Raw genomic sequence first — 24,176 nt, 5'->3', positions numbered from 1 at the left:
GCACAATAATTCAACAAATATTTATGGAGGGTCTACTTTGTGCCTGGTATTGCTTCTGGGACTGGCGGTAGAGGACAAAGAAGGCAAAAATGAACCTAAAAAGTCGAGTGTTACAGAATATAGTCTGCAAGAAGGAGAGACTGTGGGTCCACTCACTCCAGGGATGATGGATTTCTCCAACGTTCTTCCTTTGATGCACATGCTAACATATCATACTTTACAAAAACGGGGATTTCTTGTGTGTATATGCACACACTTCCACGGATACATAGGTATTATAGGTAACATCTGTGAGGGGACTGGGAATCTCTCAAGTGATGTAAAAAATATTTAAAAAAAATATTTCTGTTTATCTTCAATCTTCACAGAATTGTCTTTAAAATTGCTGCGACTTTGAACCATATTCTATATTTAAAAGAATCTTCTGGCTTTGATCATGGGTCAAATGCTGGCACATTTGTGTAAATAAAAATGGCAGCAATGACAATAATCACAGAAACAAAAATGCTCCATTGCTGAGGTCTGACTGTCTGAAAGATAACCTACAAAGCGTGTTACTTAGGCTGGCTTGTGAAATCACACAGCAACCCTGGGGGTGGGACGGTGTCCCCCCACCCCCCCACCCCAGCGGAGAAAGCAAGGGAGGCTCAGAGCAGCTCCCATTACAGATCTGCTTGGCTCCCAAGTACAGCGCGTTCCACTATAAGACCGTTTAAGCAAAGAAAAGCATTCACAAAAGCTGTAAAGCTATGCATAGAAAGCTAGGTGTCATTTGTCTGCTGCCGTATTTATTTGATGGGGCAAGTGCCACTAGAGAAAAGTGGTCAAGATCAGGATTTCTAAGTCTCTAGACCTACATTGTCACTAGAGGGTGATGGGTGGGTGAATCAGGGCCGTCTTTGCACTGCAAAAATGAAATGAATATTCAAAATATGGACCCCAAAGGGGTCCTATTTTATGAGGATTAAGTCATACAGTGTATGTCCAAAAAAAGGTCTGTAAATTTTACTTATTTTAAGGCTTTTAAGTAATTTCTATAGCCAATGTGGGGCTCGAACCCACAACCCCAACATCAACAGTTGCATGCTCCACTGACTGAGCCAGCCAGGTGCCCCTGTAAATTTTAAAATGTAAAATTATCTTACTGTCTTACGGGTGTTTATATTATCTTATTATTTTAAGATTGTTTCATTTTTTAAAAGTGAAATTCATATAACACAGACTTAGCCGTTTTGAAGTGTACCATTAAGAGGCTCTTAGTGCATTCATGATGTCGGGCAACCACCCAAGTATATTATCTTGATGAACATATATATATTGCATGAGACGACTCTGGGCACAAGAGGCTTCGTTATTATATCCTTTAGTAATTTAGTGCCCTTCAAGGACACTAGGCTCCTGCAAGAATCTTCAGCCCTTAGGACTCTAGCTCACACAGGGATTCCTGCCACTTCTCAATCTTCTCATTGAATTTCAAAGCCTTACAACTGCACCCAACAAATTGCTATGGGTATTTGTGGTGTGTGGCTGTTTTACAAAGCAAGTGAATGTCTGGGTCTCTGATTGGCTACAAAGCCAAAATTAATCCAGGATGACAAGAGGAAATTTTAATTATAACCGTACTTGGCTTTAAAGGCACTCAAATACTTCATATTTGTATGCAAACTGAACTCTCCCCTCCCCCCGCTTTGTCAGGTTGCTTGGTTTAGGACTGACTCAATGTTTACTGTTGGAAATTTCTAAAAATAAAAGGCTCAACAACATTTACGACTTCAAAATGCCCCGAAATGCGGAAGCCAGCTCGAAGTCTTTTCCATATCTGATTACTGGAGCTAACATTTCTTTTTAAATGCAAATAAGGTCTTCTGAGTATTAGGGAAAAAAATTAAACTAGATTACTTGCAGCACGGGGCAGGATTACTTTTAGAAATAATGCCTGTTTCCAAAGGGACCAGTCCTGTTTTAATTCTAGACAGGTAGTTTTATAGATTCACACATAAAGAGAGACCCTGGCTTTCTCTCTGAAGCCACAAACAAGCCCTGCCTCTCTGTTGGTTCTTATGATATGTTCTGGGTCAGGCAGTTTGCTTGTGGTCACACCAAAAGCAGCATCCAGTTCAAAGTGGGGGAAAAACCATTTTAACAATGCAAGAATTTCCAAAAGTCCAAACATCCTTGGCCACCGTGCTCCCACAAATGGAAATGGTGTCAGATCTACATCATAATTGATCCTCCAGATTTCCATCCGCAAAAGAAGGATGTGGTCATTAAGAACAAACAACACCAGGGGCAACAGAGAAGCCTTTTTGCAAACTTTCCCCTGCTCCGCCCACAGGAGTTTAGCAACTGACATCAATTTCAGCGTAATCGCTCAAGATACAATCACCTTGAGGTTTACGAAATGTTACGAAGAGCAGTGGACAAGCACATCTGTGTGATTTTTCCTCTTAAGAGATGTGAACTGCTGATAAGTATCCACAGTTGTATTTTTTTCCCCATAATTTTTTGATTTTTCAAAAGCCAAACCATTCGAGGAGTCGCAGTTTTGCCCCTGCCCTCCACAAACACAAGGGGGGGGGGAGGGAGAAAAGAGTGAAAATGAAAGAGAAGAAAAAACTTGATACAGATAAAAGAAATTACGGGAGCCATAAAGTCTGTGCTTTATTTTAACTGGGTTGTTGGGTCCCACTGTGCTGCTTATAATCCAGCTGGAAGACAGGCTCCTGCTGGGTGGCTAATTAAAACAATTATAAATACAAAGAAGGTATCAATGGCATTCCAAGACTCAAACAAAGAGATAAAGCATTGAAGATTTAAGTTGTCAATGGCCAGTCTCTCTTTAAGGAGCTTGTGAAGAAGGTCAGTGTCCCCCAGACTCCATAGCTCCTTTCTGGACCGACTTATGTTTGGTTACGTGGGAGGCTTCCTTCTAGTAGGTTTATAGACATCAAAATATATCAATGATGGAATTAGGGCAAAGAAATTCATAGGCTGGAAAAAACAGTTGTCTTGGCATGTCAGGATAGTGGATCTGAATTTAAAAATAAAATCCTGTGTGTGTGTATGTGTGTTGTGTTGTGGGGGGGGGGAGCGGGGGAAGGCCCCTTGACCCTCCTTTTGCAATCGATATTTTCAAAAACAAAACAGAAAAGCTCTTGAGACCTTTTTACCCCAATTCAGAGTGATAAAATGAGAGTCAGTGTAAAATGTGATTCGTGTTAAAAGTACTGCGGACAATTTGAGGATTGTTAACCATGGAGAAAGCGTGCTCAGATCCTTCCCGAATGTGTTTTATAGAAGTGATTTAGAGAATTAAATTTATTCCCCAACAAAAATGGAAATCTTTCTGAATGTATGCGGCCGTTCTCCCCCCACCCCCTTCTGGCTTTTGTAGACTGCACCTTTAAAGGAACGTGCAGAAATACGATAACCTGGAACTACATAAATTCATTCCCTGATTACAGTGGAGATTCACAAAAGGCATGAAACTGAAAGGCACAGGCAAGGCTGTACCTAGGCAAATGCACTGGATATTCTAGAAACCATCCAGCGCACTCCCTAAGGAATAGGATTCCGGATAGTCTGCACATGCCTTGCAACTTCTCAACCTTGCCTGGCTTAGAACTTGCTGCCGGTTCAGGAACGTCTCAGAACCGCAATCAGACTACGCACAACAGATCGCAGTCCTTTCCAGGTGAGTCTCTGGGGAAGCGTGGTCCGTCTGCTCTCAGGAGGGGGATGGGACCAGCGTGGCTCCCCTGAGCACTGGGGCCCGTCAGCTGGGCTTCCGGAGCAGGAGCCCGAAAGCGGCAAGGCGCCAAGGCTGACCCTTCCAAGCAGCAACTCTTGTTTGCACCCAGAAAGTAACTGGTGTCACAGGTGAAAGCCGAGCGGGAGGAAGGCGTTAAGGTGGAGAAGGCTGATAAGAACTCAGTGGGGGTGGGAGCCCCAGAGGCATTCCTTCCTTCCCGTCCTCCTTTCCTCCTGCTTTCTCAGCTTCCTTGCTCCCTCTCCCCCTCTTCCCCATCCCCTGCTCCCCCTTGTCCCTCATTTTGTTTCCAGTAGCAAGGGGATTGAGTGTTTCTTCCTTGGGAGTATCAGTGCCTTCCCACTCTTTGCCTTTGTGTTCTTTTCCCCACTAAGTCACTGGAAGCTAGGTCTCATTCCTGGTGGCGAAATGTTATCACAATTATCATTAAAAAGGTCCAAAGGACTGAATGGAAACCTTGGTCCCAAACCTTTGCAACACAGGATGGTGATTGGTAAAAAGAAAGATCTGACCAGATGGCTTTTTTTTTTTTGGATGGGTGGGGATAAAAAAAAAAAGTTTGCCTCCGAAAGCACCTTTGTTGCTTTACGTATTTTTAAATGATTATGTAATCAGAGTATTAAAACACAGCACAGAAACTCTGCTAGTTATGAAGGTCCAGTTCAGACCTTTCCTTGACTTGAACAAACTTCAAAGCCGACGCAAAAGTGTGACAAACTCTACCCGATGCCAACAGAGGGCGATACATACGGGCTCTGTCTCTTGAGTCTGGGGAAAATTTTTAGGTGGAAGGCAACACTGAGCCTCAAATGCACTCAAGGATTAGAGGCCCACAGACCGGCAGATCTCAGCCATGGCCCACCGCGTCATAAATCAACCTATACAAATTTTAAATAAATCATCAAATCCTCCCACGTTGATAAGTACATCCCTAACGACAAAGCCAAAGCCTGTGTAAAGCTACTGAGAGTCAGAAAACTATCAAAGATGAGAATCTCCTTATGGCTGCACATGTCTGGGTGTTCTGTGGTTGGGCCTGCAATAGTATTCAAACGAGAAACAAACATAACTCATAATTATTTATCCTTGGTTATATTAGTATCTAATAATTATTATATATGCCACTTCATTTTGGTAAAATTATGAAATATGCAGTTACAGCCAAGGGTTCCTTTTATAAAAAATTTTTTTTTAAAATATTTATTTATTTGAGAGAGAGAAAGAGCATGAGTGGGAGAGAGAATCTCAAGCCGACTCCCTGTTGAGTGCAGAGCTCAGGACCCTGAGATCACGACCTGAGCTGAAACCAAAAATTGGATGCTTAAGCGCTTAACTGACTGAGCCACCCATGCACCCCCTTTAAAAAAAGTTTAAGTAATCTCTCCACCCAATGTGGGACTTGACCTCACAACCCCCAGATCAAGAGTCACATGCTCTTCTGACTGAGCCAGCCAGGTGCCCCTATAGTCAAGGTTTTACATAATTTATATTCTGTTGACCAAAGTTTGGCAAAATATGTTTGTAAAGAGCCAGAGAGTGCTGTGTTGTGTTTTATTTATTTATAAAGATCTTATTTATCTGAGAGAGAGCGAGTGAGAGTGAGAGCACAAGCAGGGAGAGCGGCAGAGGGAGAGGGAGAAGCAGGCTCCCTGCTGAGCAGGGAGCCCCACGTGGGGCTTGATCCCAGGACCCTGAGACCATGACCAGAGCCGAAGGCAGACGTGTAACTAACTGAGCCACTCAGGCACCCCAGAGAGTGTTTTAGGCTTTGTGGTGTATATAAATTCTGCCTCATATATTTTTTTAAGTTTTATTTAGATTCAATTAATTAACATACAGTGTATTATTAGTTTCAGAAGTAGAGTTCAGTGATTCATCAGTTGCATACAACACCCAGTGCTCATTCCATCAAGTGCTCTCCTTAATGCCTATCACCCAGTGACCCCATCCCCATCCCCACATCCCCTCCAGCAACCCTCAATTTGTTTCCTAGTTAAGAGTCTCTTATGGTTTTTCTCCCTCTCTGATTTTGTCTTACTTTATTTTTCCCTCCCTTCCCCTATGATCCTCTGTTTTGTTTCCTAAATTCCAGAAGAGTGAAATCATACAATTGTCTTTCTCTGATCAACTTACTTTGCTTAGCATAATACCCTCTAGTTCCAACCATGTCCTTGCAAATGGTATCATATATTCATTTTTGTTTTGCAAATCTTTAACATATTGTTTTTAGCGATTATGGACTAAATATAGCTAAATAGAGCTGTTAGGCTTTTAGAAATAAAATCCTGGGGCGCCTGAGTGGCACAGCGGTTAGGGGTCTGCCTTCGGCTCAGGGCGTGATTCCGGCGTTGTGGGATCGAGCCCCACATCAGGCTCCTCCGCTATGAGCCTGCTTCTTCCTCTCCCACTCCCCCTGCTTGTGTTCCCTCTCTCGCTGGCTGTCTCTATCTCTGTCGAATAAATAAATAAAATCTTAAAAAAAAAAAAAAGAAATAAAATCCTGTCATTTGTTGACTCCTGCTATTGACAATAATGATCTAAAAGATGAAAAGAAATCAAATACAACTATATTTAAAGGATAAAAAATTTGAGCATATGTTCACTGAAACAGTAAATGTTAAAAAATAAATACTTCATAAATATTTAAACATACTTTTCTCCTAAAATATTCAAAATTATTGAAGATGGAAAGGCAAAATATAAATGACAACTGGTATCAAGCTTCACGTCAAAATTATTTAAACAAAACTGGAATGTGTATATATATATGTATATATATATAAAAGTTTTAGCTAAATCCCCCTAAATATGTTATAAAAATAAAACTACTTTCAAGTCCAGCATTCAGTTTTCATCTAGATGCCAATATCAAGAATCTAAGGGGTGCCTGGTGTCTCAGTCAGTTAAGCATCTGCCTTTGGCTCAGGTCATGATCCCAGAGTCCTGGGACAGAGCCCCACATCCAGCTCCATGCTCAGCTGGGAGCCTGCTTCTCCCTCTCCCTCTGCCTGCCACTCCCCCTGCTCGTGCTCTCTCTGTCAAATAAATAAATAAATCTTAAAAAAAAAAAAAGAATCTAAGCATGTTCATCAAGACCAATATCTAAGCAAACTGAAGAGTGATATGAATTGTTTAATATCGTGGAATGCTCCTTACCCAGTCCCGTGCCCTGGGTGAGCACATGGCACGACGTCTTGAGACAATGAGAAAGGGATGCCCTGGCGCTGCTGGGGAGAGCGGCTGCACCTGTCTCCGCGGTGTTTATGCTACAGGAGGCACCATAGTAGGTTCTGTGCCTTTTTTCTTTCCTGGCTGCTCTTAGTGCTCAGGTCCTCCCTGTACTGCAGGGAAAGGTCTGTCTTACGTTGGCAGTCACATAAGGATGCGTCTTCAAGCATTCGGAAGCAAGTGCTTTTTTTTTTTTTTTTTTTTTTAAAGATTTTATTTATTTGATGGAGAGAGACAGCCAGCGAGAGAGAGAACACAGGCAGGGGGAGTGGGAGAGGAAGAAGCAGGCTCCCAGCGGAGGAGCCTGATGTGGGACTCAATCCCAGGACTCTGGGATCACGCCCTGAGCAGAAGGCAGACGCTTAACGGCTGAGCGACCCAGGCACCCCTGCAAGTGCCTTTTGTTTTGTAGACATGGGGCCAGAGATGTGCAGAAGTGCTTCCCTGAGGTCTGAATGGTGTTAGCCACAAGAGCGGATGTGTGGTGCCACAGATGGCACGGTGCCACCCTTGGGGAACCACGCTGAGAGGCAGATTGGCCCATGATGTTTAACAAATGTTTCGTGTGTGTATTTTATAGTCAGAGCCACCACGGTGAGGCACTCAGGGCAGGGGCCCCTCTTGCTCAAGTCTAATGGGAGACCGAAGGCTGGATTCAACAAACAACTCAAGTGGGAAGACACAGGGCTGCTGACACTTGGTGGTGGAATCCAGGAGATGACAGGAAGTGGACTGTGGGCATCTGGGAAGCCCACGCCCTGTCTCAAGAGAACTGCCGACATTCTGCCCTTACCAGTTACTGACCTGGAGGAAAGGGGACCCGGGATTGCTGGGCTGTCCGATTTCTCAAGAGAATGCCAAATCTAGGGTTTTCATGTGAAAGAACTGATACTGATATGTAATCCAAAATGGGGAAAAAAAAACCCCACCAAAAAAGCATATTTGGGGGGGGATCATCTTTAAGCTAGGCTTGTTCCTGAAGCCGCTGTGACCAGCCCTCTAGTCTATTGTACTATGGTTTGTGCTTATTTTTGAAGCATTTATGACCATTAATTCCTCATTTTGGATAAATACTGAAGCAATGACAGACTCAAAAGTGTGGAGGAGAAGGAGGTACAGGATGAGGTCAGGAAGGAAAGTGATGGACACATGGGGTCGTATGTATGCTGCCACTAGACTGGGCAGAATATGGACCCAGCAATACCTGCTTCTAAGCAGAGAAGCCACCACAGCCCAAAGAGTTCATCTGTTTTTGGCTCTGCCACTAAGTTCAGAGAACTTTTTAAAGAGAGCTTCATTGTACTTCCAACTTCTTTTCAGTAACGGGAGAGTGGTGCCAAATGTGAGCCTGGAGTGTGGAAGAATGAGGTCAGAGAGCTGAGAAGAGTATTTTCAGGAGGTGTGAAGATTCAGGATGTAGGGTTACATCCTGGGGCTCTGGAAGGGCAAACAGAAGACATCCGGCATGGGAGTTGGGGAGGGAGAGCAGAAAGGGGAAGGTAGCAAGTTATGTTTCAGGCATTTTGGAGCACAGGTGAGATGCCTAGCACAGTGATTAAGAGGTCAGACTGTCCTAAGTTCAAACCCAGGCTTTAGTATTTACAAGCTGGAAAAGTGGTTTTTCCCTCAGAGCTTCTGTTTCATTTTTGGTAAGAGGGTGATAATGATGGCCTACCTCAAAGGGCTGCTCTGGGCAATAAACGAGCGAATCAAAGTCAAGGTCTAGCACACGTTCCACGGCAGTACTCAGTACATGCTGGCTGTTGTTCGTAGGAGAGTGGGCAGGGTTAGCAATAAGAATTTGGGAGTCAGCTGCAGGAAGGTGGATGGTTGACATCTGGAGAGGACACCTTGGAAGAGACAGGGCATACATACTTGCGGAGCATATTTGGGGGAGTAGAGGAAGGATGTGGAGCCCTCAGAGGGGTCAAAGAAGGAATAGTCAGGTAGGACCAAGGCCAAGACAGGGTTAAGGGCAGGCCCCTGTGTGAAAATAAACTAGAGACCTTATTTCACATCAGTGCTGAGTGAGAATACAGTTGGGTTAGAAAACTTCATGAGCTTTGAGTTGCCTAAGAATCACCTGGGAGAGGGGAGAAGTTTTGAATGCGGATTCTCAGAAAGACTGGCTCAGTAGTTCTGGGCTGGGGCCCAGGGAGCTACAGGGATTCCAGATGCAGACAGGTGACTAGCCATACCTGGAAGGACACTGCATGAAGACTGAATGTGCAGCCAGGGAGAGGAGCAGAGTGGCCAACATCCTTTCGAGGCAGTTAGTTAGGGCATACGTGTGTCTCACCCTCCTCCACCCGTGCATTGAACAAAGTACAATCTCCAAGGAAAAATGGGTTGCTTGGTGAGTAAAGGAAGGGATGGTGGCTGGCAGTGTTTATTTCTTCCATATATGTATAATGGTCAAGGGGACTTGAACGTCTGTGGCCCTGGGTTGTCATGGGTGAATTAAATTGGTTGATCTTCACGTATTAAACCAGCCTTGCATTCCTGTAATGATCCAGCTTGGTCATAAGGGATAGTGGGAAAGAGACACATTGATCAGACCTCAGTCTCAGGTTCCACGCTCCCTTTCCTCTCTCCAGACTTCAGGCACACATGACCTTTTAGCCAACCAACCCAACAGCTCCCTAAAACTTGGAAATAAATACCAGCTCTTGTCTTCTGGAGCCGTGACCTTCAAACTGTTTTTCTCTTACCCCATCTAAAATAATTTTTTAAAAGTATACACTTCTGTAAATTTTGTAAAGTTGATATCTAAAATGTCTTCACATATTTAAATAGCTTAAAAGCATTCTGGGGCAATGTAATTATTTGTTACATGATTTACTTAAATACATTGCAAGTAGTCTGAATACCATGTATCCTGGATCTCCACAGTCTATCCATTTAAATAATATATGAATAAGCTGTTCTTTAAAAATTGAGATTTTATGTCATTACTGAAGGAGTTTTTCTCCTAAAACTTGTATTTCAATTCTACTTCCCCATGGAATTTTATAGTCATGCAATAATTATTTTTTGGCTTAGAAGTCTTGTATTGATCACCCCATCAAACTTCTTAGCAAGGAAATTTGTACATAAATTTAAAAAAGCTTTTTAACTTCCTTTGATCAGATCTGAGTTACGATTATAATGATTATCTTAACGTAATTGATAAACTGATTATTTTTATGCAATTGATAAAAACAAGGAAGGTGATGGTATTAGAAAATCAGAATGACAGAAGGTTGCTAATTGTGGAAGCTGGGTCATGGGTAAAGAGAGGAGCATTATGATCCCCACTGCTCAGTATGTGTTTGAAATTTTTCATAATAAAATGCTTAAAAACATGTTGGAGAATAAGTATGTCATAAATTCTTACATTTTATTGGCAATAATATTTTAACAGGATGGCTAGCGCTTGAATGGTCTTGCTGGTACCGGTCAAGTAGCCTCCACTATTACCAGGTTCTTGTTTGTCTTTGCAGTGACATTGGATGAACACATGAGTAAATACTCATATATACTCCTTTGATATGAAAATGGGAGCATAGTGTAGGCACATTCTACACCCTATTTTTTTGCTTATGTATCTTTGCATGTGACCATGTCACATCAACATATATGTATATACACACATTCTTGCTCTATATTTTTAACTGTCTTCAGAGAATTCCACAGCACAGATGAACCATAGTTACTTAGCCAGACTCCCTACGTGGGGGCATTGAACTGGTTTCCAACCTCTTGCCTTTACAATCCGTGCTGCCATGAATAACCTCCACAAAATGTTGTTCTGCTCATCTCTGAGTTTATCTTAGGAAAAAAAAAAAAACCAAAACACAAGTTTTTAAGACAGTCTTTTTTTTTTTTTTTTTTGATTTTATTTATTTATTCGACAGAGATAGGGACAGCGAGTGAGAGAGGGAACACGAGCAGGGGGAGTGGGAGAGGAAGCAGCAGGCTCATAGCGGAGGAGCCTGACATGGGGCTCGATCCCATAACGCCGGGATCACGCCCTGAGCCGAAGGCAGACGCCCAACCGCTGTGCCACCCAGGCGCCCCATAAGACAGTCTTAATAGAAAAATGTCTCTTGGGGTGCCTGGGTGGCTCAGCTGTTAAGAGTCTGCCTTCGGCTCAGGTCATGATCCCAGAGTCCTGGGATCGAGTCCCACGTTGGGCTCCCTGCTCTGCTGGGAAGCCTGCTTCTTCCTCTCCCACTCCCCCTGCTTGTGTTCCCTCTCTTGCTGACTCTCTCTCTGTCAAATAAATAAATAAAATCTTAAAAAAAAAAGAAAAAAAAGGAAAAGTGCCTCCTTTCGATAGCTGCAAAATACCTTTCGTAGATTTAAAAACGGATCAAAAGTGATTCTCTTGGCTTTCAGGTGAGATCATTATTCCCCCTTCCTGCTTTTCTAATTCAAGTGAGCCAACTTCAATGACCTAATGCAAATCTCACGTCTCATTATTTATTGTTAAATACACAAGCACAGCTGACTGCTCCTTTTTCTGAAATGACAAAGGGAAGATAGCCTTTATTGAGACTTTATGATGTGCGGGTACCATGCTAGGAGCTGTGTTACATGAGATACAACAACCCCACTATGTAGACCCTGTTCAAATATAAGAAAACTGGGGTGCCTCGCAGCTCAGTCGGTTAAGCCTCTGACTCTTGGTTTCCGCTCAGGTCACAGTCTCAGGGTCATGTGATAGAGCTCCAAGTCCATCCAGGGCTCTGTGCTCAGCAGGGAGTCTGCTTAAGATTCACTCTCTCCCTCTGCCTCCTGCCCACCCCACCTCCCAGGGACGGGCTCTCTCTCTCTCAAAAAAAAAAAAAAAAAAAAAGAAAAGAAAGAAAGAAAAAGAAAGGAAAGGAAAGGAAAAAGAAAATAAAACTGAGGCTCTGAGAGGTTAAGCCACTTACCCAAGGTCACACAGCTGGTAAACTGGTGGGGGGAGTGGGAGGGAGAAAGAGATTTGTCCCAGGTCTGTTTGATTTCAGGAATTCTTCCACTGCCTCTGGAGTCCTACAGTGTATACACATGCCATCCTAGCCAACACTTACACTTTTTTTTGAAGTGTAGTTGGGATACAATATTATATTAGTTTCCAGGGTACAACACAGTGATTCAATGCTTATAGACATTACGAGGTGATCTCCACGATAAATCCAGCTACCATGTGTTGCCACACAAAGTTACTACATTATTATTTATTTTTTAAAAATTTTTATTTATTTGAGAGAGAGAGAGAGAGAGAGATCTTGAGCAGTGGTAGGGGGGAGGATCAGAGGGAGAGGGAGCAGCAGACTCCCCGCTGAGCAGGGAGCCCCACGTGGGGCTCCACCCCAGGACCCCGGGATCATAACCCCAAGCTGAAGGCAAATGCTTAACCAACTGAACCCCCCCAGACGCCCCTACAATATTATTAAGTATATTCCCTATGTTGTACGTTGCACCTCTGTGTCTTATAACTGGAGGTGTGTACTAATTTTAATTGTCTTACACACTTTTAAAACTGCCTTTGGATTTATGGGAAATTGCAAAGATAGTACAGAGCTGTATGTGTGCTTCACCCAGCTTCTCCTAATTAACAAGCCAAGAAATTAACATTGCTACAACACTACTAACTGAACTAGACATTTTATTTGTATCTTACCAGCGTGCCTACTAATATCCCCTTTTTTGTTTTGGGATCTAGAATACCGCATTGCCTGTAGGATTTTCTGTTACTCATAGTTCTTTCTTTCTTGCATGTCTCAGCTCCCCCACTATTTCTTGAGAGGAGAAATACTGCTGGACATTTAAGTCCATCCCAGCGCCCTAGGGACAGTGCTCGACTCGCAACACGGAGTCAATCACGACGTGACATGATTTATCGGGTTTGGAATGATTTATGAAGGTTCTGGCTGTAGAAGAAAACAGAAGTTTCCAGGGCTCTGGGATATCAGGTGTGCTAATGAACGTCCTCTAAAGCCTGGGAGCACATCAGCACCTTGTCACCTTGTCTGCCAGGCGCTGGCGGAAGTGGGAGATTTGTTCATAACACCAGGTCATTTCCTCCCTTCCCTTCTGACCTCCTGGCACTTTCAGCACCAGCCCCCACGTGCCCAGTCACTTAGTGACATCTTAAGGTGAGGCCAAGAACTGACAGCGTGTGCTGTCCTTAAACTCAGAGGCGACCCTCCAAATCCAGAGATCTCCTCCATGGATAGTTTGCCACGTGGAAATATGAGGAATCGAGACATTAAATGGATTTTTGAATATACTTAATAAAGAAAAAAAATCGCTATGTAATTTTACCTGATTCCCAGGATTATCTAGTACTTAACTATCCATAATAAGGTTTTTTAAATGTGTGGGGTTCATTCATTTGTTTAATAAATGTTTCCTGAATACCCACTATGTTCTAGGCACTATTTTAGGGGTTAGGTATAAGCAATAAATGATGGAGTCCTAACCCCTTCCCTGAAAGCACATATGTGGATATAGGAAGCAGATCAATAATGAAACAACAGTCAATAGGCAAGTGAAATGTTAGCCAACTGTGCTAAGTGCTACACTCATTTCGTAGGTATTTGAGCATCTTTGTGTGATAGGCAGAGTTCTAAATCCTGAAGACGTGACAGGGAGCAAAATAGCCCTATAGCTTTGAAAAGACAGATTCTAACAAAAGGGGAGGGGACTTTAAATAAAGGGGTTGGGGAAGGTGTCTCCGAGAGAGTGCCCTTTACTCTGAGATCTAATAGATAGCAAGAGCTAGACTCGGGCAAAGGGAAGAAAGGGCATTCCATGCAAATGGGGCAGCATGTGCAAACATCCCAAAGTAGAAAAGAGGTCAGCAGATTTGAAGAACTGAGAGGAACAAGGTAGAGTGTATAGTGAGCAAGGAGAGGAGAAGGCAGCCATGGTATGGAGTGAATTTTAGCCCATAGGATATCGGAAGCCACTAGGCTAAATTGTCTGTTGCCCTTTGGACACTTTCCAGAATCCTCTTCCCTGTGGGTTCCAGGTTGGAGACGGCCAATGGGAGGCATTGTAAGTAATCTGGCCTTCAAGGAAGACAGGCTAGCTGGAGGCAGCTGCAGTCATGGGGTTGGGGTGAGGGTGGGGTGGGGAGGTTGACGCAGCTTCCTGGTGAACTTTGTATTAACTGTGGAGCTCCCTACGGAGAGCTTTCTAAGAGTTCATAGTGCCTTTGGACAAGGTTTTGAAACTACCTGCTGAGGCAGGCCAAGTCATCCTCATTGCCCATTTTGTTAATAAAGTTTTATGGGAACACAGCCACATTCATTTTTTTTTTTTTTGTATTGTGTTTATGTCTGCTTTTGTGCTATAATGGTAGGATTGAATGGTCTACAAAATCAAAAATATTGACTGTCTGGTCCTTTACAAAAAAAGTTTGTCAACCCTGCACCAAGATGTGGCAGGTCAATATTGTTGGTGGCTGGCCATGAGCAAGGCTTCAGTTCCCCATGCTCAAATATGTAGTGATTTCTGTTATCTCAACCTGACCTTGACACCCATCAAGGTTTTATGCAAAGGAATAATATGGTCCAAATAATATTCTAAGATTATTCTTGTTGCCTATGGAGGGTGAATGGGAGAAAAGCAAGGCTGGAAATAGGAGACCCAGAAAGAGGGGATTATCCAGATGAAATGTGATGGCTTACCAGGGAGATGGCCATAGGGTGGGGGGAGCGGGGAGGGGAGGGATGGAGGGAAGATGCAGGATACAGTTTGGAGACACCGAACAGCAATAGGTACACCTAGGGCCCAGACTGATTTCAAATACTCTTCTCCAATAAAAGAAACCTGCGTTCCTTTGAGAAATGGCTGATTCCATGGCTGGGGCAGGAAAGGTACAAGATGAGCCTGGAACATCTTGTGAGGCCAGGAAGAAAGCGCTTAAAAAATGATGGGGCGTTTTGAAAGTACACAGGAGCCAACATGAAGATCTCCCAATGGCCAAATCTAGACCAAATGAGCAACCAAATAAGTAATGAAAGTCATAAATGATTCAAGTCAACAACTGAATAAATAAATGGGGGGAAAAAGGACAGTGCTTCCTTACAGAAATTCCATATGATAAATGTGAAAGTAATGACAGAATTTGAAAAACTGTCATTTGGCAAATAACATAGGAATAATCATGGCGGCCATGGAGCATCAACTGGATGGTATCAAAGAATCTCCCCACAAGGTACTTATTAAGGACAAAGGGGAAGGAGGTAACCTTAGAGTGGACAAACCCTACGGTCATAGCCTTGAGACTGCAATGTAGCAAGTTTGTAGATTATGAAGACTGGATCCTCAAATCTCATATATTTTAGCCCTTGTCAACACGTGGTATCACCAACTGTGAAAGGTTTGCCAGTCTGATGGTTGGAAATGGTCTCACCATCCCGTTTTCCTGAGTCAGGCTCAGTTCAGCCTCTTGCCTACAGTACTGACCACGTGTCTGTTCCTGTTGGCCATCTGTCCACAGCCTTTGTCACCTTTTTCCCTATTGCCTTTTTCTTACGGATTTGAAAGAGTTCTTTGTGAATTCTGGCTCTGTCATTTGCCTAATACAGTTGGAAAATATTTCACCTGGTATCCTGCTTGTCTTTTAACTTTGCTACGTGCCTTATTACTACTACTACTTGGTATTTCAAATCTGGAGATGTCCAATGGCTTCGAAGGCTTTTGTCTTTTAAATATAAATATATTTTTTAGGCTTTGTAAGGTAATTTTTTTTTAGGAGAGGGGAGGGGCAGAGGAAGAGGGAGAGCAAGAATCTTAAGCAGGCTCCATGCTCAGCACGGAGCCCAACGGGGGAAGAGGGACTCGATCTCACAACCCTGAGATCATGACCTGAGCTGAAACCAAGAGTCAGACGTTAACTGACTGAGCCACTCAGGCGCCCCCAGGCTTTGTTATTTAATCAGTGGGGATTTATTTTTGTCACTAAAGTAGAGAATCCAACTTTACTTTTTTCCTCACTCAACAGTCAATTTTCCCAGCCTCATTTATTGAACGGTCCCCCATCTTTTTCAATTTATATGTAAGATTTAGATCTTCTACAAATTATATAGTAATTTGTATATAGTATATAGTAATAGTATATAGCATATAGTAATAAAATACAATTACTTGAAAGGAATAAAATCCTATATTGAGGTCTCTATTTCTCTCTCTCTCTCTCTCTCTCTCTCGTGTGTCCGCCTCACAAAGTGCTGGGCACACAGTAGGTGCTTAATAAATACTGCTGAACCGAAGGCATCAACTTCTGTTTTATACTTACCATTGCTACGAGTGGTACAATCTTCATGTTAGCTATGGCACCGTCATAGGCATTTTGGGGTACGACCAGAGTCTTGAAGGTTTTGTTTTCTTAGTTTTTCCGTGAGGTTATACAGAACCCCATTCTACGGATATAAAACCAGTACTGTTGGGTGCCAGGAGTCTCTATTTTAAAAATGACATCAACAAACCATATATAATCTTCATGTCCTCTCACGTCCTTTTTCGTTGATGGATTATTCATATCACACGTTTTCAGCTCTCCTGAAACTAAGCTACTTCGTAGTGGTCTTGACTCTCTACCCAAATAATTCAATGAAGTTATAGAAATGACTGCATGAGTAGCCCCTAAGAGCTACTAGAGAAGTGTTTCTCCTTCCTTCTTTTTAAAGATGTCAACTTCGAGGACTCGCTTGGAGGGAGAGTCCCCCCCCAAGGTTCCCATTCATTTTCTGACGTAAGGAGCTTTGTCAACTGCTGCACATTTCTGATTTTTAGGTTGCCCTCAGAGTTACTGAAAATCAGGCAAAGCTGTACATTTATTTTATTGTGGCCCCCACCCCCATACTCTTTCCTTGGTCAGTGCTTTGTTCAGCTATCAAGAGTCACATTTAAATACAGCAGCAGAAACCGTCTTTGGGGCTATGAGCAATGAGATAATCAATTGGAGATGACTCCCTGCTGGACAATTTTCAAGCGGAGTCATCACCAAAAACCCACTGTGCTTGCAGCTTGTGGCCATCATGAACATCACTGTCCAATTAGAGGTTATAGTCCTATGACTTAGATACATGCAATATTTCATATTGATTAAGCAAATCAAGACACATGGGATAAATTCCCAACATGGAGGCAAGAAGTCTATATTCTTAGTAATTTCCCCTTTTTGCTGGTGGCTAGAATCATTACGTGCTAAATAAGGTGGTGAAATTGCAAATGATTTTATGTCTCTACGGTGCTTATTCTGCTGTTGGATTAAGGGATTGGAAAATTTTCTATTTGTGTATTGATACCCGGTCATCAGGATACTCACGATCCTTGATTTTTTTTTTTTGGGGGGGCCATTCTTTTATTTACTATACTATATATCACTTAAACTACGCAAAAATATGACCATGTATGGATTTTTAAAAACTCCTCTACTAATGCCATTAAAAGTTACTAATGCAATAATGATAATCGGCTTATCTAAATTAGTATGTTACTTAGCAAATACCCAACTTTGGAGCAGGGGAAGTAAACTTGGCCTCTCAGTATTGTTGATGAGTATAAACCAGACCAACCTTTGGGGAAAGCAATTTGGCAACATTTAGCAAGTGCTTTAAAATGCTAATAACCTTTGACCCAGTAATTCAATTTCTGGGAATCTATCTGAAGAAAATAATCCTATATCGGAAAGAGCTTTATGCGTTAAGATGATAAATATGGCATTATTTTCAATTATAAAAAACTGGAAGAAGCCTGAATGTTCACTAAGGAAGTAATGGAAAGTAACTTATATTTATAAGCAGTATATGATAACATGGGAAAATTTCTTGTTACGTTTTAAAGAAGGGAAAAGAAACATTTCAAATTGTGCATATGGTAATATGTTAGACAAGGATGTAAAAACACACCAAGCACAGCGAAAGACTACGAAAATAGAGCAAAAATGTTAGAACTGTTGCCTGTGTGTTGTGATGAGCACTGGGTGTTATATGTAACTAATGAATCACTGAACGCTACATCAAAAACTAGTGATGTACTATTAGTGGCTAACCGAACATTAAAAAAAAAAAAAAAGGAACTGTTGCCTGTGAATTTAGGACTAGAGTAAAGGTAATTCTACTTTTCTGTATTATTCTGCATTTTCTGAATTTTCTATGAGCATGAAATTAACTTAATGAAAAATGAACATTTTAAAATTTAAATATTTAAAATTTAACATTTAAATAATTAAATTTTAGCATTTCCTTCTGGTGTGAAATATCAATAATAAATCATGTTGTCCCCTAGCACAATATTCCCTGTTCTTAAGAGATAGGTAACATTCTTGAGATATATTTAATTAGAGGAAAGCACAAGAGTGGGAGGGAAGTTATAGACAGAATTAGTGAATAGATCCACTGTGCGACCGAAAATCTTCCTTTTCTTTCTTTTTTCCTTTTTGGACAGAATCAAGGCCAGCAGCTGCTGAAATGACCACTGTACCGAGTTAACTCCTATTTTATCCTGAAACTGGAATCTCAGAGAATAACAAAGAAATCCACAAAGCTGATTGATTCTTCCAGGCTCATATTTGGAAAGAGGAAATTCTGTGCAATTCACAAACTGCCTTATAAAGAACTTTTTCCCTTTGTTGTCCAAGATTTTTCCTGAGACTGGCAGGAAAGGAGGTTAAAAATGTCTGCAAGTGGGTGGCGAGGGGTGGGGAACACAGGTGCAGAGGCAGAGCACAGAAGCAAAATACGAGAAGGGAGATGTTCATAGAACTTTTAAATTCCAAAGGATTTTACGTGCTTAAATTAATGTATCGTATATATTTACAATGTGGACATCAAAGTGAATAAGTGAGAATGTGAGAGATAAACTTAAAAGCTATTTTTATTATTTATGTAGTCCTTGCTTGTTGTAAAAAGCCCAACAGAAGGCTATTAAAGCAATAAAAGCTCCCCTCTCCTCACACCTGCTTCACTTACGGGACAACCACCATTAAAGTTATTTCGTATCCTTCAAGACAATAGGCACACACATAACTTCTTTTTTGAATGCCGGTGGGACTATACTGCACAGAGAGCTCTCCAACTTGCTTTTTGTTCACTTAGTAATTGACCTTCAACCATTATCCACATCAACACGCATGGGGTAACCACACCTTTTAAAAAGGGAAAAAACCCACAAAGGTTTGTGTGGTCATCCACTGTATGGCTGTATTATAATTCTGCCTGCGTTTCTGGAAATTTTGGCTGTATCCTGCTAACGGGGCCCATGGAGAACGCTGCTCTGAACACCTTTATACACATTCTCTTGCCTACGTAATCAAATTCGTTCCATGGGAGAACTCCTACAAGGAGCATTGCTGGGTCAAGGATAGTCGATATTTTATATTTTGGTAAATATGGCTAAATTCCTCTTCTGGTGAGTCTCTCTCTCACAAGGCAAAAGAATCTCTCTCCCCCATCTTTGGCTGCAGAATTAAGTTTTGTTTGCAATAAATAGATGATTTCTATTCTATTGTGTCCACATATTTGCAAGGTACAGGCATTTTTTTATTTGGCCAAAGAGAAGATGATAAAGGGCAAGTAGTTTTGTTCAAGTATGAGCATTGGAAATTACTATTAACAAAATAAATCCAATACAAATGTTATAGAATTAATTTCAAAGGCACACGTAAATGACTTAAGGAAATTCGTGCACAGCCTAGTAGGCTGGATAAAGAGCAATCTGCAGTTATTAACGACTCATTTACAAATACAAATTATAATTAGCTAGCTCTTGATCTGGGGCTTATTATATGCCAGACACTATTCTAGCTCTTTACACAGATTTATTCAATCTTTGTGACAATTCCGTGAGGTCGGCACTATGATTACCTTCATTTCATAGATTAAAAAAAGGAGGCACAGAGGTCTCAAGTGATATGACCAAGGTCATGCAGCTAATACAATGACAGAGCCAGAATTCAAAGCAGGCATCCTGACTGCTGCCTCTGGGCTCTTAACCACCATGCTGTATTTGAAGTTCACGTTTAAGAAACAAGGACGCACTTTACAGTTCTCTACAAAACTTTTCATCATAACACTTCCAACAGGGAAAGTTCCTTACCTGCCTTTGGGTTGCAGGTGCCCCAATATCAAGATATAGCAATGGCTGGATTATAGGCTTTTAATTTTTATTTTGCTTTTCAATATTTTCTCTGATGACCACATATTACTTTGGTCAGAAGAAAACAAAGTTGCTTAAGAATATCGACAGTTCTTGAGGACAGAACACTTTCTGTATCAGAAAGTGGCTCATCTTTCTAACGCCTCACCCACCCGTCCTACCAACAGCCATGCGGCATCAGGAGGGTTTCACGACCCCAAACCACAAAACCTCATAGACACCAGAGGCAGAGTTTTAAAATTCCTGACAATAACAGGTCATATTGGTGTTTCACGTACTTCGCATACAAACCTGGGAGATGCTGCAGAGCCACAGAATTTAGAATTGACTGGAGCGCCGTAGTGTGTGTGTCCCCGGTGGAGGAGTATGACGTGGGCAAAACAACCATTCACACAAACCCTAAAAGCAGAACCTGACGAGAGCTATTGTCTGCTTTGGGAAGGAAAAAGGAACAGAAAGTCCTTCTGGTCGGGCAGGATTAGGAGGTGGCATTTGAAACAGGCTTCAAGGGATGGAAAGAATTCTAATAGAGAACGTGAAGACCCTGCTAAGTGCTGCTCAGGGCTTGTTCAAACTCTCCTCTGATGCTTTTTTGTTTTCATTCATCTGCTCAGCAGTACAGAGCACTAAAATCCACTGTCCCCACTGCCACTGGGATGGAGCAGAAAGACTGGGGACAGCTTGGTGGTTAACACTGCGGGACCTCAGGTTGGGCGGTCTGGGGTGGAATGATGGCTCCAACACTCATAACCTCTGTGTCCTCAGGCAGGGTCTCTCGGCTCCTGTTAATTCACGTGTAAAAGGGGGATAAAAGTCCCCCCCCCCACCCCATACAGTTCTTGTGATGATTCCATGACTTCAGGTAGGTTAGGCATGTATGAGAACCCCCCGGCACACAGGAATCCCAAAACAAAGGCAAGCTGTTGCCTGTACAGTGAATGCCGACTCTTGTGGGCTGGGGCAGGGTGGGCAAGCCCCTTCAGTAAAGACCACGGTCTCAGATAGTTTAGGCTTTGGAGGACACCTGGTCCCTGCCTCTCCTGGGCCACTGTAGCTCACAAGCAGTCACAGACAAGATAAACGAATCGAGGTGCTATGCTCGAATGCGGTGTTCTTTATGGACACACATTTGAATTTCACGTAGGTTTCCCACGTCACAATTTTTTTTTTTCTTTCAACCATTAAAAAAAAAAATCTGAAAACCATTCTTAGCTCAAGGGTTGTACAAAAACAGGTGGTGGGTCACCTTTGGGGGAAATGGGGTGAGCTGTCCAAGGGCTTGCTCTATATTTTCTCACGATTGCAGGTGACTCTATAACGATCTCACCCATACGTTGAGATTCCAGTAAAACTATTTACAAAAATAGGTGGCGGTCCAGATTTAGCCCCTGGACTGGAGAATGCGGATCCCTGGATTAGCTTCTAGGTCCCCTACTCTTCTCTAACAGGATGATACGCCCACATCTTCGGCTGGAGAACGCTGCGGTCCTCCCAGTGCATGGGAAATGTATTTCCCCTCCCCTCAGGTATGGGGCTTGCTACAGCCAATGGGGTATCAGCCGATGTGATGAGAGCAGAGGCTTTATCCAGTTTTGCCACTTTTGCTTTGCCTTGTGCCTTGTTCCTGTGATCGGCCATGAGAAGCTCAGGACCATCACTGACTCAAGGAGAATGTGGAGATTCATGGAATAGACCAGAACCCAGCCTGAAACCCAGAGCCCGGTCCAGGGAACCTAAAACCGAGCTGCCAAGACAACCATAGGTGAGAAGGTAAGTGCCTGCTGAAAGCCCCTGTGTTTTGGGGCTGGTGGTGGTTTGCTATGCAACATTATCTCAGCAATGGTTGATTAATACACCATCTAACTCTCTGAGCCAAGCATCAGGGCATTGCTTTCTGGTTTGAGTGGCCCTTGTCAGGGTGTAGGTTTTGTGTGCTGCACTGTAGTCTCCGTTTTCCGGATGAAAGACTATGGATTTGTAGTTTATTAGTCTGACTAAACACATGTGGACTTATTTTAATGGTTGACCATGCCCACTGGACATAAAAACACAAGAAAGGTCAGGGGATGTGTGTCCTGTTAGTCTTTGCCTATTCAATAATAATTTTTTAAAACTTGCATACTTGTGGAGAAAAGGAGCTGACGTTTGGTCCCTAGATCCTTATTGGAATGGTCACAGGTAATGTGCCATGACTTGGAGGGAATGCATCTCCAAGGTGACCAGATGGCCCTTTGCAGTAGCCTAGGGCCTTTTGCAGTAGCCTAGTAACCCTTTGCAGTGCATATCTGTCGCGGATGAGGCCCCCACATAGACGGGAGAAGCAGAATAGAAAGAATGGAGAGAGGTCATTCACAGGGTGGGAGGCAAGGATCACCACGGCTCGGTGTGTGAGGGTAGGCAGAGGGCCTTCGGTAACATGCCCAGGCACTTCCTGTGCAGGCAATAGGCAGAATCACAAGGAAAATGTGTGTGGGACTACCTGCTAGTGACTGAGGACTTTTCCAGGAGTTCCATCTGTCAAGTGGGGCCAGCATCACTGGTGCTGGAAAGTTGCTGTATGGAGTAGAGGTCTTTGAGCTCCAGTCGGCACTGGTAGCTACTATAATTACCTTTGGCAGCTAACCCAACACAAAAATAGCCAAGATGACAAATTTGAAATCAAAACTTTCATGGATACAAAGACACTGCTATGATGACTGCCTCTTGGAAGGGACCAAGAGGGACCTAGATGAGAGACTTGTCACAGCACATGCTGATACTATTTTTTTCCCCCTAAACCATGTGTACGTATTACTATTTTAAAATACAAACAAGACACTAAGAATGCAAGACTTTTTATAAATGACTTTCATAATTAGAAAGGTCGACGCATCATCCCTCCCAAATAAGTGAACATCTGACAAACATAAACGCATTTCATCTATCCCTTAGATGCTCGAGAAGCACTAGAGTCTTTAATTACATGGACCCCTACACGGCAAAGGCTTTTGTATCTGAACTGTAACAGAAAGGCAATGTTTGGGAACAGCACACGTCAGAAGAAATCATATTCAAGTGTGGTCTTCGTGTCAAAAACAATCTAAGAGATGAGAGCACTTTAAAATCAAATACCATATTTTCATAAGCTTTTCTGACTGGCGGGGGTTGTAAACTACAGCTCAGGGACCAAATTCAGCCAACTACCCGTTACTTCATTAAAAAAAAAAAACAAAAAAAAACGACCTTTCTATTGAGAACTGTAGGTCCATATGCAGTTGTACAAAGTAATAGAGAGATTCCTTGTATACTCTGCTCAGTCTTTCCCATGGAAACCACTGCCCGTTTTTGCACAACCCATGAGCGAAGAGTGGCTTTCAGATTTTTTAAATGCTTGAAAAAAATATCGAAGTATTTCGTGCTGTGAAAAATTACATGAAACTCAATTCGCTGTCCATAAAGATTAACTGGAACACCACTACGCATGCCTCTACGTACTGTCTACGGCTGCCTTTCTGCTACGAGGTCAGAGTTGAGTTGTTGCAACGGAGACAGAATGGCTCACAAAGCCTAAGATATTTACTACCTGCTTTACAAAAAAGTTTGCCGACCCCTGGGCTCGAGACTGGGCTAGGATCAGAGAAGGAATGAGTCCCATTTCTAAAGGGAATTTGCACCATGGATGCCCTCAGATACTAGTATTAGAAAGGTCTTCCTCAACTGGGGATGGACGGACAATTGAAGAGGCAAATGAATCTAATTTTTCTCAAAATCCAGGGATGATTTGAAAGAGAGCACAACAGCAGGGTAAGGGGCAGAGGGAGCAGATGCGGGACTCAATCCCGGGACTCCAGAATCATGGCCTGAGTTGGAAGGTAGACACTTAACTGACCAAGCCACCCAGGCCCCCCCCCCAGAGATGTCCGTTTTAAAAGAACTCTACACAGGGAATCAATCTCTCTTACCCATAAAGGGATCATTTATCAAAACTAAAAGAAATGAAGGTATGAATGAATGTTTCAAATCCAAAAGTAACCACCAATACAAATGAAACACCATC

The sequence above is a fragment of the Ursus americanus genome, chromosome 22 (genome assembly GCF_024610735.1).
Source record: "Ursus americanus isolate L20-20 chromosome 22, mUrsAme1.1.p, whole genome shotgun sequence".
Taxonomy (NCBI): Eukaryota; Metazoa; Chordata; class Mammalia; order Carnivora; family Ursidae; genus Ursus; species Ursus americanus.
The sequence above is the reverse complement of the archived record's forward strand: the minus strand, read 5'-3'. Positions refer to the sequence as shown.